We start from the raw sequence: 15,593 nt of genomic DNA on the forward strand, positions 1-15,593 counted from the left end.
TTACACATGTGTCCTGTTGTGCCACCTAGCACTGCCAGCACCAGCAAGAGTTGCTAGAGCGTTCCAGATTTCCCTGCAAAATCTGAAGCAAATAGTAAGCATTCTCAATTTCATTTAAGCAGAGAATGGGAAGGTTCAGTGTGGAACTGGCCTTCCCTCAAGAAGACAATTCACACTTCAACCAGGGATTTGGCCCTGTGTCATGTAGACAGGTTGTAGTGAGAGTGGGGAGAAACCAGTTTAAATGGCCCATGTAGACATATCCAACTCAATCTGTTGAATCTCCTTCTTTGGAGGTAATTGATGATACTTCAGCTTCAAGGTCCCTGATCTCCCTCCTTGTGGTTCTTTATCTTTACACGATACTTAGACAGGACAGTACATTAAACAGAAGACCAGCTTCTAGAAAAATGCACACACACAAAGCACATAAAAACAAAAGAAATGCTCTCAGGGAGCCCATCAAAAAGAGGATTATCCTCTGCAAAAGAAGACATGTGGCCACCCTAATGCAGGTGAATTTTGCCTTTTGTGAATGGTAGCCATTCTTCAGTGTTGGAAGCAGAAAATTTTCCTAGCTCTGACTAGAGATGTTGGGATGTTGAACCTAGGATCTTCTATATACAGCATGTCTTTAGCAATGAGCCATAACTTCTCCAAAATTATTTTATGTAATTAACATAGTATAGTAATCATTTTCCATAAAGCTATTAACTGGTTTTTAAGGTAATTATCTTTTGATCATTTCTGATTACCTGTTTGAAATGGGGCACCACTCAGTCTGACAGAGTGGATTTATAGTTTTGGGATAGCTCTGGATCCATCTTTGTTGTTGGACGTCTTGAGTCATCTGGAATACATTTTAGCACCTTTGATTGTTAACACCAGCTATGGCTTCTCCTGGACAGAGATAGCTCTTGGTCATGGTGATACAAGACCAAGACAGAGGCATTTTAAAAGCTTGAAAGGCTGAAGACAGAAATCAGAGACACATTCCAGAAGCAAATGGATAGCATTGGATGAACTTTTTATTTGACTTTTAAATGATTATAAATTTCCTCTGATTTTATAAGCACTCCTGTAATGGACATAGGAGCAGCTTCCAAACACTTGTATTGACAAGTATTATATAGCTTCTTTTCTGCTCTTTCAATGAATTGCAGTCCCTGCCTAAGTTAGGCCCGGGACAGACCGCCCCAAAGGGACGGCCTGGCAGCAGCCTGTTTCCCTCCAGAGGGACACCACAGCAGCTAAATGGTGCGGCGTCCATCCATAGTTAAAAGAACCCGATTCTTCTGGGTTCTTTTTATGGCATCCGGCTTATGTCATGAGCACATGACAAACGCAATGTGTGGTGACGTACGGACGCTGTGTGTCCGTTATGCCAAGGTAATGGTGCCCGTGTAGATGGGATGCTGCCATTTGGCTGCTGCTGTGCCATACTAGGGTTAGCGATCATGCAGTTGGTGCATGGTCCCTAACCCTAGAATCGGTGGTGGCACAATGCTTTGGGACCATCTCTACTGCACCTAAAATGCACAAAAAGGGGAATGGTTCAGTTTGTTTACTGTGCCAATTTTGTACATGTTCAAATCTACATCTGTTCTGTACAGTTTCTGTATCATTTAAACATAAACCCCAATACAGATTTTTTAAATATATATATATATATAAACTTTATATGGATTAAGTGGATTATGCATTATGCACAGCTTGATGACATAATGTTTGGCATTGTCTGCATTAGACTATCCAAAGAAGAGATTAGGCCTATAGAAATGATAGTAGCTCCATGATTTTGCCAACAACTTGTATGCCCATCAGGTTACTGCAGGCTGTGGGTGACATAAAATGTGATATAACAAACTATGAAGGGTCCCCTTTGGCATGAGGCAAGCTTCCTCTTGGTTCTGCAAATTGAACAAAAGAGGCAAGGGGCGGCAAAACATGTGTGGGTCCATCCAATGCTCCTGTCCCTCCTGCCATGTTTTACATGGGCTGTTCACCCTTATAAATGTGTTTGTAAAATGCCCTAGGTCAGCTTATCTAGGTAAGTATATTTTTAAAAGAGGTTTGTGCCTTCCACCATTGGACAGCTGAGAACAGAAACACCCTGCATGTGTGGATGTGGGTGCAGATCCCAGTTCCCACACTGGACATCATTCCTGGAGAATACAGCCTACCCATTTTATATATTGATGAATCCTCTTCCCTGAATGTTCTTCTTGCCAATGGACTATCAGAATGGCAGGGACTGAAAGGTGTTGCTTAAAAAAAATTACATTGGTGATATAGAACAATGGGATGTGATGGTTCAGTGGTTAAGACACTGACTCTGATGATTGCCAGGTTGGCAGTTCAAGACCCAGGTGCCACATGGCATAATGAGCTGCCATCGCTAGTCCCAGCTTCTGCCAACCTAGCAGTTTGAAAGCATGTAAAAATGCAAGTTGATAAATAGATACCACTTTGGTGGCGAGGTAACCACTCCATGTAGTTATGCTGGCCATGTGACTACAGAGTTGTCTCTGATGACGCTGGCTCCCCTGGCTTAGTAATGAACATGAGCACTGCACCCTACAGTCGGACACAACTAGACAATCTTGTCAAGGGAAAACCTTTACCTTATAGTACAATAACATCCAAAATCCACAAACAGTGGTACCTTTGTTTTTTGTGGGGTTTTCGGGCTAGAACATGGCCACATAGCCCGAACCCCCCCCCCCCCCAAAAAAAACAAAAAACCTATGGATGCTGGCCATTAAAGCCTTAGACTCCACAGTGGTACCTTTATTGGGCCAGCCAAAATGCACAAAATACATGTTCCAAGCTTACAAAGCTCCATTTCCTTATTCATCGGGCAAATTCATCAGTTACAAATCATACAGGAAGAAGAAAAACATGACATTTTTAGTCACAAGGCTGCATTTTGTGAAGATACAGCTGTTCTCAGTTCAGGTGGTATGGAGGGACATTTATGCAGGCCAGCCCCTCCTGCTTCTGACCATGTGGGTACTTTTGGAAATAAAAGTTAAGTTTGGTTACCAAAACCAAACTTAACCAAACTTCTCTTGTGATCCAAGTTGCCTCTGTGAAGCTACAAGCTCCTTTGTTAGGAAGGGAGCACTGAATTTCTAAAGAAGCTCTCCATATTTTTGCATTAGAAAACATTTTTTTCAGTGCTGTTTATGTAAAACATGGTATAGCTGTATCGATGTTAACAGTTATTGCACTATGCCTCCTTTCCCCCCGTGAAAATGTAACTATAAAACATATACTATAACAGTGCTATAACACTATAATATTAAAATGATAATTTCTGAAAAATGATGTTATAGTGGTATAGCTTGCATAAATACATAAGTTTTTTAAAAAAAATATTTCTGGTCATCACCATATTTGTGATAAATGAAAAGGGTTTAAAATTTTTAAAACATTGTACATACATTACTTAAAAATGAGAAGATTCAGTATCCATGAGGTGTCCTATACTATGGCCTGTTACAGACAGCCAAAATAAAGCTGCTTCGAGTCACAGTGGAGGTATGGTGTTTCAATGATGCATGCGTCCTAAGAGTCCAGAAGTCGCACCAAAGCCACGCTCCAGCCCTAAGGACTGGAGCGTGGCTTTGGTGTGGCTTCTGGAGTCTTAGGACTCATGCATCATTGAAACACCATGCCTCCACTGTGACTCGAAGCAGCTTTATTTTGGCTGTCTGTAACAGGCCAGAATTACATAGAGGAATGTTGTTGTTGTGTACCTTCATGTTGTTTTTGATTTATAATGACCTCTAGGCAAGCCTGTCACAGAGTTTTCTTGGCAAGATTTGTTCAGAGGAGGTTTGCCCTTGTCTTCCCCTGAGGCTGAGAGAGTGTGATGCCTAAGGTTACCCAGCAGGTTTCCATGGCTGAGCGGAGAGATGAAACTTGGTCCAGCATTCAGACCACTACACCACACACTGGCTCTTCATAGAGCAATGTACCCCATGATTGCATTCGGATTGCCATTGGATTATACTTCCAATTTCCCTTGTCTGATAATGTCCTATGACTCGCTGAAGTTCACCTAGTTAGTTTTGATGGCTGAATGGGGAATCGAACCCTGATCTCCAGAGCTGAAGTCCAGTGCCCAAACCATTACACCAGGCTGGCTCTAACCTTAGAGGGATTCCAGAAAAGGCTTTTAACTTGCCATCATTCTGCCTCATTCACTAAATTTAATTGACATCTTCATCCGCACTCATAACTTTTCTTCGATCCTCCATCTTTTATACCACATAACACTTATTAAGAAGAAAAAATAGAATAGCTGTGTGAGGCCTTCAAAGTGCTAGTGCAAAGTGACCTTTGTCTGTAGATGCCCTGTCAACAGACTAAAATTAGTTAATAAATTATAGCAAGGTGACCTTCCTTGTACCTAAGACAGGTTGTAAATGCCCTTAATCATGTTTTGAAGGTACATTCCCTCTTACATAATTTGATAATTAAAATGTAATATTAAAAGTAAATAGCTGCTGAGTAGATTTTGTCCACTCATTCTCAGAAGGTGAATAGCTTGCAGCATTTATTTGTTGATACAAAGGAGTTATCTGCCAAGTAAGAGTTATTAATGATCATGGATTAATGCAATAGGGTTGTTTGCTCACTAAAGTCATCAGGAGCATTAATTGAATCACCTCTTTGCTTCTTTTGTAACCCTAAGGTCTGGATTGCGATGATTCCTCTGTAAGAGTTTGATGGGCAGAAGGGCAGGCCTCAGTGGTTCTTTGATGAAGTAGTAGCATCAAACATGAAGCTCAAATGGGATGCTCTATTTTGAAATATGTCTACTCATTATAGCTTGGCATTCTTCCTAGTCACCAAAACGGTATGCAGTTTGACATGTAGTGCAGATATGATGGGAAACTGCAACTCCTGACATATTTAATATGTCCCTTTTCTCATCTGAAACTGAGGAAATTTTAAGAACTTGCTCTCTACTCATTATTGCTTTTGTACCCATGGCTTAACCACCACCCCTTTCTTGTTTTCTTCATTTTCTTCCTTTGTTCATCTATAGCTAGCACCCTTTGGGTTATTTAGAGGGTGAAAATAATGAATCCAGGTTAAATCTCCATTGTTCACGTGCCACCCAAATGCACCTGATTAAACTGGGGGGGGGGGGCAGAGGGGCTGTCAAAAACCTATTTAATTTGAGATAATCAATATTATTCCCCCCCCTGAATTTTAAAAAAAAGATTCACATCATCCGCAGTATGAATAACTGATGCAAATAGACCCAAATAGACCCGGGATAAAACTTTGCATGCCTTGAATGTGTTTCAAATAGATATGCATTGTCGACTCCATCTTTATTCGAATGCTACAACACATGAGTAAAGGAACTTGCAGTGATGTGCACTGATGCGTATTCCCATAGTGTGAATAACAAACCCAGAATGCATGAGTGAAGTTATTTGCATAGCTGAGCTAAAAAAAAAAGATGTCTGATTGACCCCTTTGTCTCTTTCTTTCAGCCATTTTGCTGTGTCTTCTGTCCTCCTCCTCCCTGTACCTAGACTACTCCTTTGCCCTCTGTTTCTTAGATCTTTTCTTTATCCTTCAGTGAAACTGAGAGAACCCCACTGGGCATTTGTGGGCCTCCAAGTCACCTATCCACTTACGGCGGCCTCATTAATTTCATAGGGTTCTCTTAGCAGTTTATCAAACGGGAGGAATTTCTCTTAAATTCGAATGAAAAGAAAGTGGGGCCAGAACACATTCACTTAAAGTCGCTAGTTTCGTGCAATTACATGAATACACATTGCATTCGAACTGGCTCCCCATTGCCTGAAAATAGCATGCCATTGCCCAAATTTGCCTGTGGCAGTCTATCACACAATAACGTGAAACCCCATGATTGTGCTCAGACTGACTTCCCATTGCCCGAATTTGCGTGTAGTGGGTTATCACGCAATAACGTTAAACCCTATGACTGTGTTCAGATTGCCATCAGATTATACTTCCAATTCCCCTTGTCTGATAAACTCCTTAGGCAAAGGATACTCCGAGGTGGTTTTGCCACTTCCTTCTTCTGAAATATAAATGTTGTTGTTGTCTTCATGTTGTTGTTGTTGTTGTGTGTTTTCAAATCATTTTTGGCTTGTGGTGATCCTAAGGTGACCCTATCATGGGGTTTTCTGGGGTTGAGACTGTGCAACTCACACATGGTAATTCAGTGGTTTTCCATGGGCGAGTGGGTAATTGAACCCTGATGTCCAGAGTCAGAGTCCAACACTCAAACCACTACACTACGCTGGCTCTCCATCTCTTCATATACATATAAATGCATCTCTTCATGCGCCTTATTTATGTAAACCAGGATTCCCCTTCTTCTCTGGTCCAAAACACACTGCAGACATGATCTAGTTTGAGACTGCTATAACTGCCCTGGCTCAGTACTAGGGAAAACTGGGAACTGTAGTTTATTTTGGCACTAGAACTGTCTGACAGAGAAGGTTAAAAATGTTTCACAAAACTACAATTCGCAAAATTCCCTAGCATTGAACCAGGTAATTCCTAACTGGATTATTTTTGCAGTGTGTTTTGGACCACTGTTTTTTTTTTGTTTTGTTTTGTTTTGTTTTTTTTTTTTTGCTATGCTGTGTTACCTTTGAGGTGTGTGTCAAATCACCTTCCTACTTGCTGTTTCTTAGTTCATGCATCACCACTCTCTTCATGCCTGCCTGCCTTTCTTCCTTCCTTTTCAGAAATGGACCCTACTAAATTCCAGGGCTCTCCTCACTCAATTTCCTTGACTTCAACAAACTGCTGGGGATTTAGTGCATGGGCAGCAATTTCCATTTAAATTGCTTCATTGACAAATGTATTCCTTTTTCTTGCCTCCTCTAGGCTATGTTCCCAACTCCTTTCTCTACACTAATCCACATCTTCTTGATGGTGTAGTGGTTTGAGTGATGGACTATGGCTCTGCACATCAGAGTATAGTCTTTGCTCAGCCATGGAAACCCACTGAATGACCTTGGGCAAGTCACACTCTCAGCCTCAGAGGAAGGCCAACCCACCTAGGGTCACCATAGTCAGAACTGACTTGAAGGCACACAACAACAACAACAACACATTTGTGGTATAAAAAGCCTTGCTGTCTGCTTTTTTCTGCTGCTGCAGAGCTGACCTCTAACCTGGAATCCTAGCTATTGCGTGTGTACCATCATTTCTGTGGCTTGAAAAAGTATACCATGGAGTTGCCCGCACAGATCAAATGGCCCAACTCCCCCCTGGCCTCATGTTGTCAAGTTTAGATGATGGGGGCCAAGCTCCCTGTGGCAGGATTGGACCTGATGCTGCCTGTGCAAACACGGATCTGGACCCTGGGGTAAAGAGTTTTTAAAGGTAAAGGTAAAGGTTTACCTTGACATGAATGTCAAGTCGTCACTGACTGTAGGGTTTGGTGCTCTGTTACTAAGCCAAAGAGCCAGCATAGTCCGAAGATGACTCTGGTAGTCGTGTGCCCAGCATGACTTCAGGGAACACTATTACCTTCCCACCGCAAATGGAGAAACTATTCAGTTGATTCATTTTGCTATGCTCACTGAATAATTCTGCAATTAATTTAGCCCTGACTGAATTATTTAGTAATTAATTATTATTTAGTATTATTTCGTAATTAAAGTAGTACCTATTTATCTACTTGCATTTGCATGCTGCTAGGTTGGCAGAAGCTTGAACTAGTGATAGGCGCTCACTCCTTCATGCAACATTTGGGCCTCAATCTGTCAACCTTCCAACCTTACAATTGTCAGAGTTGGTGTCTTAACCACTAAGCTACCACGTCCTTACCCCGGGGTAAAATAGCCCCAGTTTTCTCTATGGCAAAACTGGGCTGTTTGGACAGCCTCCACCCCTATGCTCCTTACCTTTCCAGTGGATGATCAATCAGAGAGGCCCCCCAGTTGCCCCGTCTGACTCAGAAAGGCCATGCGGGTGCAGCTTAGCACCCCATTTTTGTGTAAGACAGGGCAACTGGGGGGCTTCTCAAATGGATTGCCTGTGGGAAAGGTAAGGAGGGGCCCTGGTTGGTTCAGTGACAGTTGTGTGAACACGTGCCCCTCCCTGCGCCAATTCAGGGAGTAACTTGGGTGAACACTGGATGTAGGATACCATAAGGATCAGCCTGTGCTATCCTGCCCTGTCTGCTCAGGCCCTATCTCATTAAGCAGGGGAATGGAGAATTGGTATCCTGGTACGGGGGCCTTCCAAGACTTTAAGAGGAGTGATAGCCAGAAAGATTGGCTAAGATGTATAAAGGTATTAACAGTAAATGTTGGAAATGTAGTTCATGAAAATGTACTTTTTACCACATGTGGTGGTCCTGTGATAAAGCGAAAAGTTATTAAAGACAGATTCAAAAGTTAATGTAAAATATATTTAAATGTAGAATTGATTTAAGACCAGGACTATTTTTGTTGGCTAGATCAAAAACAAATTTTAAAGATATCAATTATAAAGTGATGCATTACATGATTATAACAGAAAGATTATTGTATGGTTTGTAACACCTTGCCTGATGAAGAAGCCAGTGGAGCCTCAAAAGCTTGTAACATGTACAGTGGACCCTTGCTATACGCTGGGGTTTGGTTTCAAGATCCCCCGTGTATAACAAAATCCGTGGATGCTCAAGTCCCATTAAATATAATGAAATAGCAAAATGGTGTCCCTTATAAAAAATGGAAAATCAAGGTTTGATATTTGAAATGTATACTTTTAAAAAACATTTTCAAACCGTGGATGCTTGAATCCGCATATAAAAAATTTGTGTATAAGAAGGGCCGACTGTATATTGTGCATTTTGGTTGGTCCATAAAGGCATTACTTTTTGGGAGATTTTTTTATGTTATTGGTTTTGCTGGATGTTAGCCAGAGAGCTGTATCAGAAATGGAAGTGTGAAAGTCAATGTAGTAGTAGCGAGCAAGAGGGAACCAAAATCTTTAGTTTTGTATATGTAATTCATCATTTACCAGAAGAAGCTGGCTGTTATTGAATTAGACTCCCCACCTCACCTCTTTTCCCATCTGCTTTTCAAAGTAAGTTATGACCAGAAGAACCACTGTGGAAAATTACCTCCTTTGAGGCCATTAAAACCCCCTAGAGGTAACAGATTTCCCCCCCTAATTGTGTTGCACTCAGCTGTTAAAGTTCCTTCCCTCTGATCTGCAAAAGTTGGGGCTGATGAATTTTCGCCATTATTTTTTTTAAAAAGATGATTAATGTTGCACATTTTGTTATGTACTCCCTTGCCTAACAGTCTAATTTTGTAACTGATTTGTTTGCAAACGGGGAAACTATTCAGTTGATTCATTTTGCTATGCTCACTGAATAATTCTGCAACTAATTTAGCCCTGACTGAATTATTTAGTAATTAATTGACCTTCAAATTGGTGAGGCTGGCAGGTTGCAACTGATTTGTTTTTTATTCTCCCCTTCCTCATCTTTCTTTAATGAATTAAGGCTTCTGTATCCACTCAGTTGGGAATAAGGTTCCTTGGACTCATTGTCACTTATTTCAGAATAGAGATACACAAGATGTTCTGTTAGTCCACTGGATTTGGTACCTTTTAAAGGTCTTTGTTAGATGATAACACAATTGAGCGTTGTTATGTGATCCATGGATAGTACAAGAATTGGTTAAGCAACTTGCCTTTCATGGGGCTGCACCTTCCCTGAAGAAGTAGATAAAGAGTTTGGGAGTCCTAGGCAGGAATCCTTTTGGTGCCTTTTAGGTCATTGCACAAGGGAGTATCCAGTACCTTGTTGCACAGTGTTTCTTTTCTTCTGGCTGTGCAAATGCACAGTTGCATCTGAGAGCAACTTCACTCAGTCTTCTGAATGAAAGGTACTCAAATGGCTATGACTGGCTGCAGGGAGTGACTGGACTTCCCCATGTTATGCACTCCCAATAGCAATTGCCCTCCTGGACTTCTGCCATAGTGGACCAGATCTCCCACACAAATACCCAGGCAGAGCTTTATGCATCTAAAAGGATTCCAGACCTAGATTCATCTTTGTCGCTGGAGACTCCAGCTCTCTTTGTGGCTTTGGAGTGCTTTTGCCCAGGTTGAGTTGGTCTAATGTACGATGTGCTTATGTGGAGCAACCCTTGCACCATTTATAAAGGAAAGGCAATAGCAAATATATTTCTATACTGCTTATCAATGAATTAGCATTCCCTAAGTGGTTTACAATCTGTAAGCCAATTACCCCCAACAAGCTGGGCACTCATTTTACCGACCTACGAAAAGATGGAAGGCTGAGTGCACCTTGGAGCCCTCCTCTAGGTTCGAACTTACAATGTCGTGGCTGCAGTATAGGCATTTAACCACTGCATCACCAGGCAATGGCTGTCAGTATTCTTCCTGTGTGAGATCAGACTATTGGTGATGATGTTTATTTGCTTGGCCCCTTGATATCTGAGGGGGTGCCTCTCTTTCTATATACCTATCTGAGTATTAAGATCTACGGGAGTGTCTTCTGTGTTCTGCCACTGAGAATAGGACATTATGTGGAGCTGTAAGAAAGGACCTTGTATACTGCAGCACCTAGTTGTGGCATGTTGTCTACCAATGGCCAGGCTAGCACTGGCCTCATTTTGGCACTCTGTTATGACCTGGTTATTTACTCATGTTTTGGGGTGTTGAGGACCATAGTTTTGTTCTGTTGTCATTGCTGATCTGATACTTGATTGTGTGGTTTGCTTAGGTTTTATGATTTTAATGTGAAGCTCTTGTTTAGATTCATAACTGTGAGATCTACTTATACAGAAGCTTGATTTATTGATTTATTTAAACAATAAGATGGGACTTTAAAAGGTGTTGAAGGTGGGACATAAGGGGCCAATTGCTACATTTGATCAGCAGGTTTTCTGTTGACATACTGCTTTATCACCCTAGCGGGCAAACGGGATTTAAACAAAAGTTAAAATAGAGAAAACCAGGAAATGCCTGAAGTTTATCACATGACATTTCCTGGTTTTCTCTAGTTTAACTCTTGTTTAAATCCCGTTTGCCCGCTAGTGTGATCAAGCTCATAGGCTTCCGCCATACTGCAAAATTAATGCTGTTTGGCACTGCTGTATCTATCATAGCTCCACTGTGGAATCCTGGTGCAGTGGGCCCTCGGTATCCACTGGGGTTTAGTTCCAGGACCCCTCCCCTGGATACCAAAATCCATGTGTGTCCACGTCCCGCTATATACAATACAGTAGTAAAATGGTGTCTTTTGTATAAAATGGCAAAATCAAGGTTTGTTTTATGGATTTTTTTTAATGTGTGAATATTTTCAAATGGTGAATCCATGGATATGGAGGGCTGACGGTATTTGTAGCTTGTTATGGTACCAAAGCTCTCTGACAGAGAAGGCTGAATACCCCACAAAACTACAAATCCTACATGGCAGTTAAAGCAGTGTCAAACTGCATTAGTGTCAAAGCAGCCATAGAGGTGCTACAAGGACTGAAAGTGCCATTAGCAAGATGATGTCTCCTTATCCACTCCTGGGTACTTGTTCCCCGTATCATTCTTCCTCCCTTTTCTCTGTTACCTCCCCACACCTGCCTTTGCCCTTTCTATATGTTTTGTCACTACTAGCTCCTAGGTCTGTGATGACGTACCTATGGCACGCGTGCCAGGAGTGACATGCGAGGCCATTTCGCCAGGCACGGGCGGTGAGAGAGAAGGCAGAAGAGGCACCCGTGTGCCCGTTCTGCCTCCTCCTTGCCGTTTTTCAGATTCCTGCTGTCTCTCTGAGACAGTGGGAAGACAGAAAATGGCGCTCGGGAGAAGGAGCCAGAGGCAGCTGGGGGCCAGGAAGAAGGAGCCAGAGACAGCTGGGGGCCAGGAAAGGGCAAGGAGAAAGTCCCACCCCAGAAGCCCTGCCCCCAGAGGGCAGAAGCCCCACCCCAGTACACAGCCCCTCCCTGGGGGCTGAAGCCCCGCCCCCAGCACGTGGACCTATCACTGCCCTAGGTAAATGTCCTGCAGTATTTCACAGATGAAAATCAGGACATGTGTGATCAAAGAGTGTGACATGTGTGACCAAACTGGATTGTTTCTGCAGTGTGCCTTGGATGGATGTAATATTTACATCAGACCCATTGAAATCAATCAAATGTAAGTCCGTCGTGACCAACTTAGTTCCCACTGGGTCATCTCTATTATTATTATCTCTTATGTATGATTAAATCTGGTACCAATTCATGATTCTTAACATTTGTCATAATGAAAAATAACAGAAAACACCAGGAAGTTTTTCTGACTTGTCATTTTTAAAAAAGTGCCTGCCAAAAATTAATGCAAGCATTACAGCAATCACACTGATTACAAGGGACATCCAGGAGTGATCATATATTTACATTAACATCACTCAACTGGCTGCCAATTAGTTTCCGGTCCAGGTACAAAGTGTTAGTTACTGCCTTCAGGCCGTACATCAGGGGTCGGCAACCTATGGCTTGCGGGCCGGATCTGGCCCGGTGAGGCCTTGGGACCGGCCCCAGCCCGGTCCTGCCGCCGATTGCTGTCCCCGCCACAGCTTCTGCGCCATTTTGAGCTTGGCCTCCCAGTTGTCTGAGGGACAGCAACCCGGCTGCCGGCTCAAAAAGGTTGCCTACCCTGCCGTACATGGTTTGGGTCCAGGTTACCTTCAGGATTTCCTCCTCCCGTATAATCTGCCCTGTACACTCAGGCCCTTTGGTGGACATTTACTCCAGTAAACAAGGACTAGGTTGCCAACAGCCAGAGGACTTTTTCTCCAGCCGTCCCAAGACTATGGAATGACTTGCCAGAAGAGATTCAACAGCTGATTATGCTGTCTGAGTATAAAAGAGCATTAAAGGCCAGTCTCTTGCAGCAAGTCTATCCAGATGATTTTTAAATTGTGGATTTTAAAGGATGAATTTTAAATGTTTTAGAATGCATACGTCTTATTTGTCATTTTGAACTGTTGCATGTTTTAGTTAATGTGTTTTGATTCATGTTGTGCATTGTTTATTTGCTGTTGTTTCCTGCCTTGATCCATTGGGAGAGGAGGGTAAATAAATAATTTTGATGGTTATGATTGCAATGATGATTACATTATCTTCTAAAAATGCAAGAAAATATGGGGAGATGTATTGCTGTTTAGTCGGCCCTTCTTATACACAGATTTTTTTATACATGGATTCAAGCATCCTCTGTTTGAAAATGTTCAAAAAAAGTATACATTTCAAATCTCAAACCTTGATTTTCCATTTTTATAAGGGACACCATTTTGCTATGTCATTATATTTAATGGGACTTGAGCATCCACGGATTTTGTTAAACACGGGGGATCTTGGAACCAAACCCCAGCATATAACAAGGGTCCGCTGTATAATGCTATGGAAGTGTGACATTTTATACAGCTTAATAGAATTAAAAACCTTAGCAAATGGCTTCTTATATTTTAGGGGATTCCTGCCTATCTTGCATGTATGTGTCTTCAAGTTGCGTATTAATTTAGGGCGATCCATTAATTTCATAGGATTTTCTTAGGAAAGGAATACTCAGAGGTGGCTTCACCAGTTCTTTCCTTGAAATATAGCCCATAGCACCAGGTGTTTATTGGCAGTCTGCAATCCAAGTACTATCCTATTTTAAATCAGCCTATATCATATTACCACACTACACTCCTATAGTGCTGCTATTCCACTTTAACTGCTCTGGCTGCCTCCTGTTCCATTCTGGTGTTTGTAGTTCAGTGAGGCCTAAGAGCTCTCTGGCTGAGGATTCTAAATGCCCCTCCTTAAACTACAAACCCCAGAATGCAACAGGAGGCAGCCAGAGCAGTTAAAGTGGAATAGCAGTGCTATAACAGTGTAGTGTGGTTTCGTTGGTGAGACCCAGATTTGTAACTGCCAGAACCATGCCATCCATCATCACACATATTACAATCTTACAGTCTTGATTCCTCAGTGTAAAATTCCTTCCTCAATAATGCAACAAATGGATCAATTCACACTTGACTGTTGCTTCAATTCCTTTGTTACTTTCTCCACAGAAGTGTACTATGTTAATAAATATCTTACACCTATTTTAAAAGATCTGTTCCATTGTTCCAGTGCCAGGCTATCCCTATCCAGTTTGTCACATCCTTGAGCATGAATGTGCTTTGGCCTGGGCCATGATTAAAGTGAGCAGAAGGAATGGATAGGTATGGTCCAAAACACAGTGCAGAAACAATCCAGTTTGAGAGCACTTTAACTGCCCTGGCTTAGTGCTAGGGAATCCTGGGAATTGTAGTTAACTGTGGCACCAGAATTCTGACAGAGAAGGCTAAATGTCTCACAAAAGTACAGTTCCCAGAATTCCCTGGCATTGAGCCAGGGTAGTTAAAGCGGTCTCAAAATGGGTTATTTCTGTAGTGTGTTTTGGACCTGTTTTGTCCTGTCAGGCTTGTTTGTTTGCCATAGAGGTGGTGGCTAGCACTACACTGTGGAGTCAGTTTGTGTTACTGGAGAGTATGTGTTGCAGTTGTGGTGTTTCACTTGTGAAGACTGTGAGAAGTTTGGGCCATCATCATCATTATCATTATTATTATATTTATTGGGGGAGTTGTTTGTTTTTTGAGGGGGCAGTGTAGCATGGTGTTGTGTACATTTCCTTCTGTGCTGACTAGAGCACTCTCTGCTGCTCCTTTGTGACCTGAGGGGCTTCTCTTCCTCCCTGAGGGGACCAACGGCTTGCCGCGTGACCTCCCCGCTGTTTCGATTTACCAGTGACGTCATCGCCCCTGCCTTTCCAGCCCACGGTGACTCACTCCCTCACACACTGCCCTCTGCCCACCTCCTCCTCCTACGCTCCCTCCCCTCTGCGCCCTGACGTTCCCACAGAGGACCACGTCGACGTCAAGAGGGAGAGGGGGATAGAAAGAAAAGAAGAGGCGGGGTCTAACGGAACAGATGGAGAAAAAGAAAAGAGGGGGAGAAAATAAGGCGTGGCTTCTGAGGCGGTTGGGGGAGGGGCACGCCAATACCCCAAAGGGGGCGGGGCCTGGGGGCATGAAAAGAAGGAGGGGGAAATAAGGCGAGGCTTTAGGGGTGGTTGAGGGAGGGGCAGGTCAATTCCCAAAGGGGCGGGGCCTGTGACATGAAAAGGAGGAGAAATAAGGCATGGTTTTAGTGGCGGCCGCCTAAAGGGGGCGTGGCCTGGAAAGGAGATAGGGAAAAAGATAAGAGGAAGGGCGGGGGAGTAATGCGTGGTTTCAGAGGCTGCCATAGGAGGCGGGCGCTAAAAGGGGGCGGAGCCTGGCTGGGAGACTGAGAGAAGATGAATGAGGGGAGGAATAAAGAACTGCTTCAGAGGCGAGAGGGGAAGGGGGCGTGGCCTGTCAGCGAGAAAAGGCGAAAGAAGGGGAAAGGCGTGGCCAAAATGGGGCGTGGCCAAAAGGGGCATAGAAAGAGAAGGCAAGGAGATGGGGAGAAAAACAAGGCGTGGCTTCAGGGGCTGAGGGTGGTGGGACGCTGCCTTTAGGAAGGGGGCGGGGTCTTGGAGAGAAGGTGTAAATGAGGCGTGGCTTCAGG

Source organism: Sceloporus occidentalis, unplaced genomic scaffold (assembly GCF_023333645.1).
Source record: "Sceloporus occidentalis isolate IW3139 unplaced genomic scaffold, rSceOcc1.0.p SCAF_1, whole genome shotgun sequence".
NCBI classification, from domain to species: Eukaryota; Metazoa; Chordata; class Lepidosauria; order Squamata; family Phrynosomatidae; genus Sceloporus; species Sceloporus occidentalis.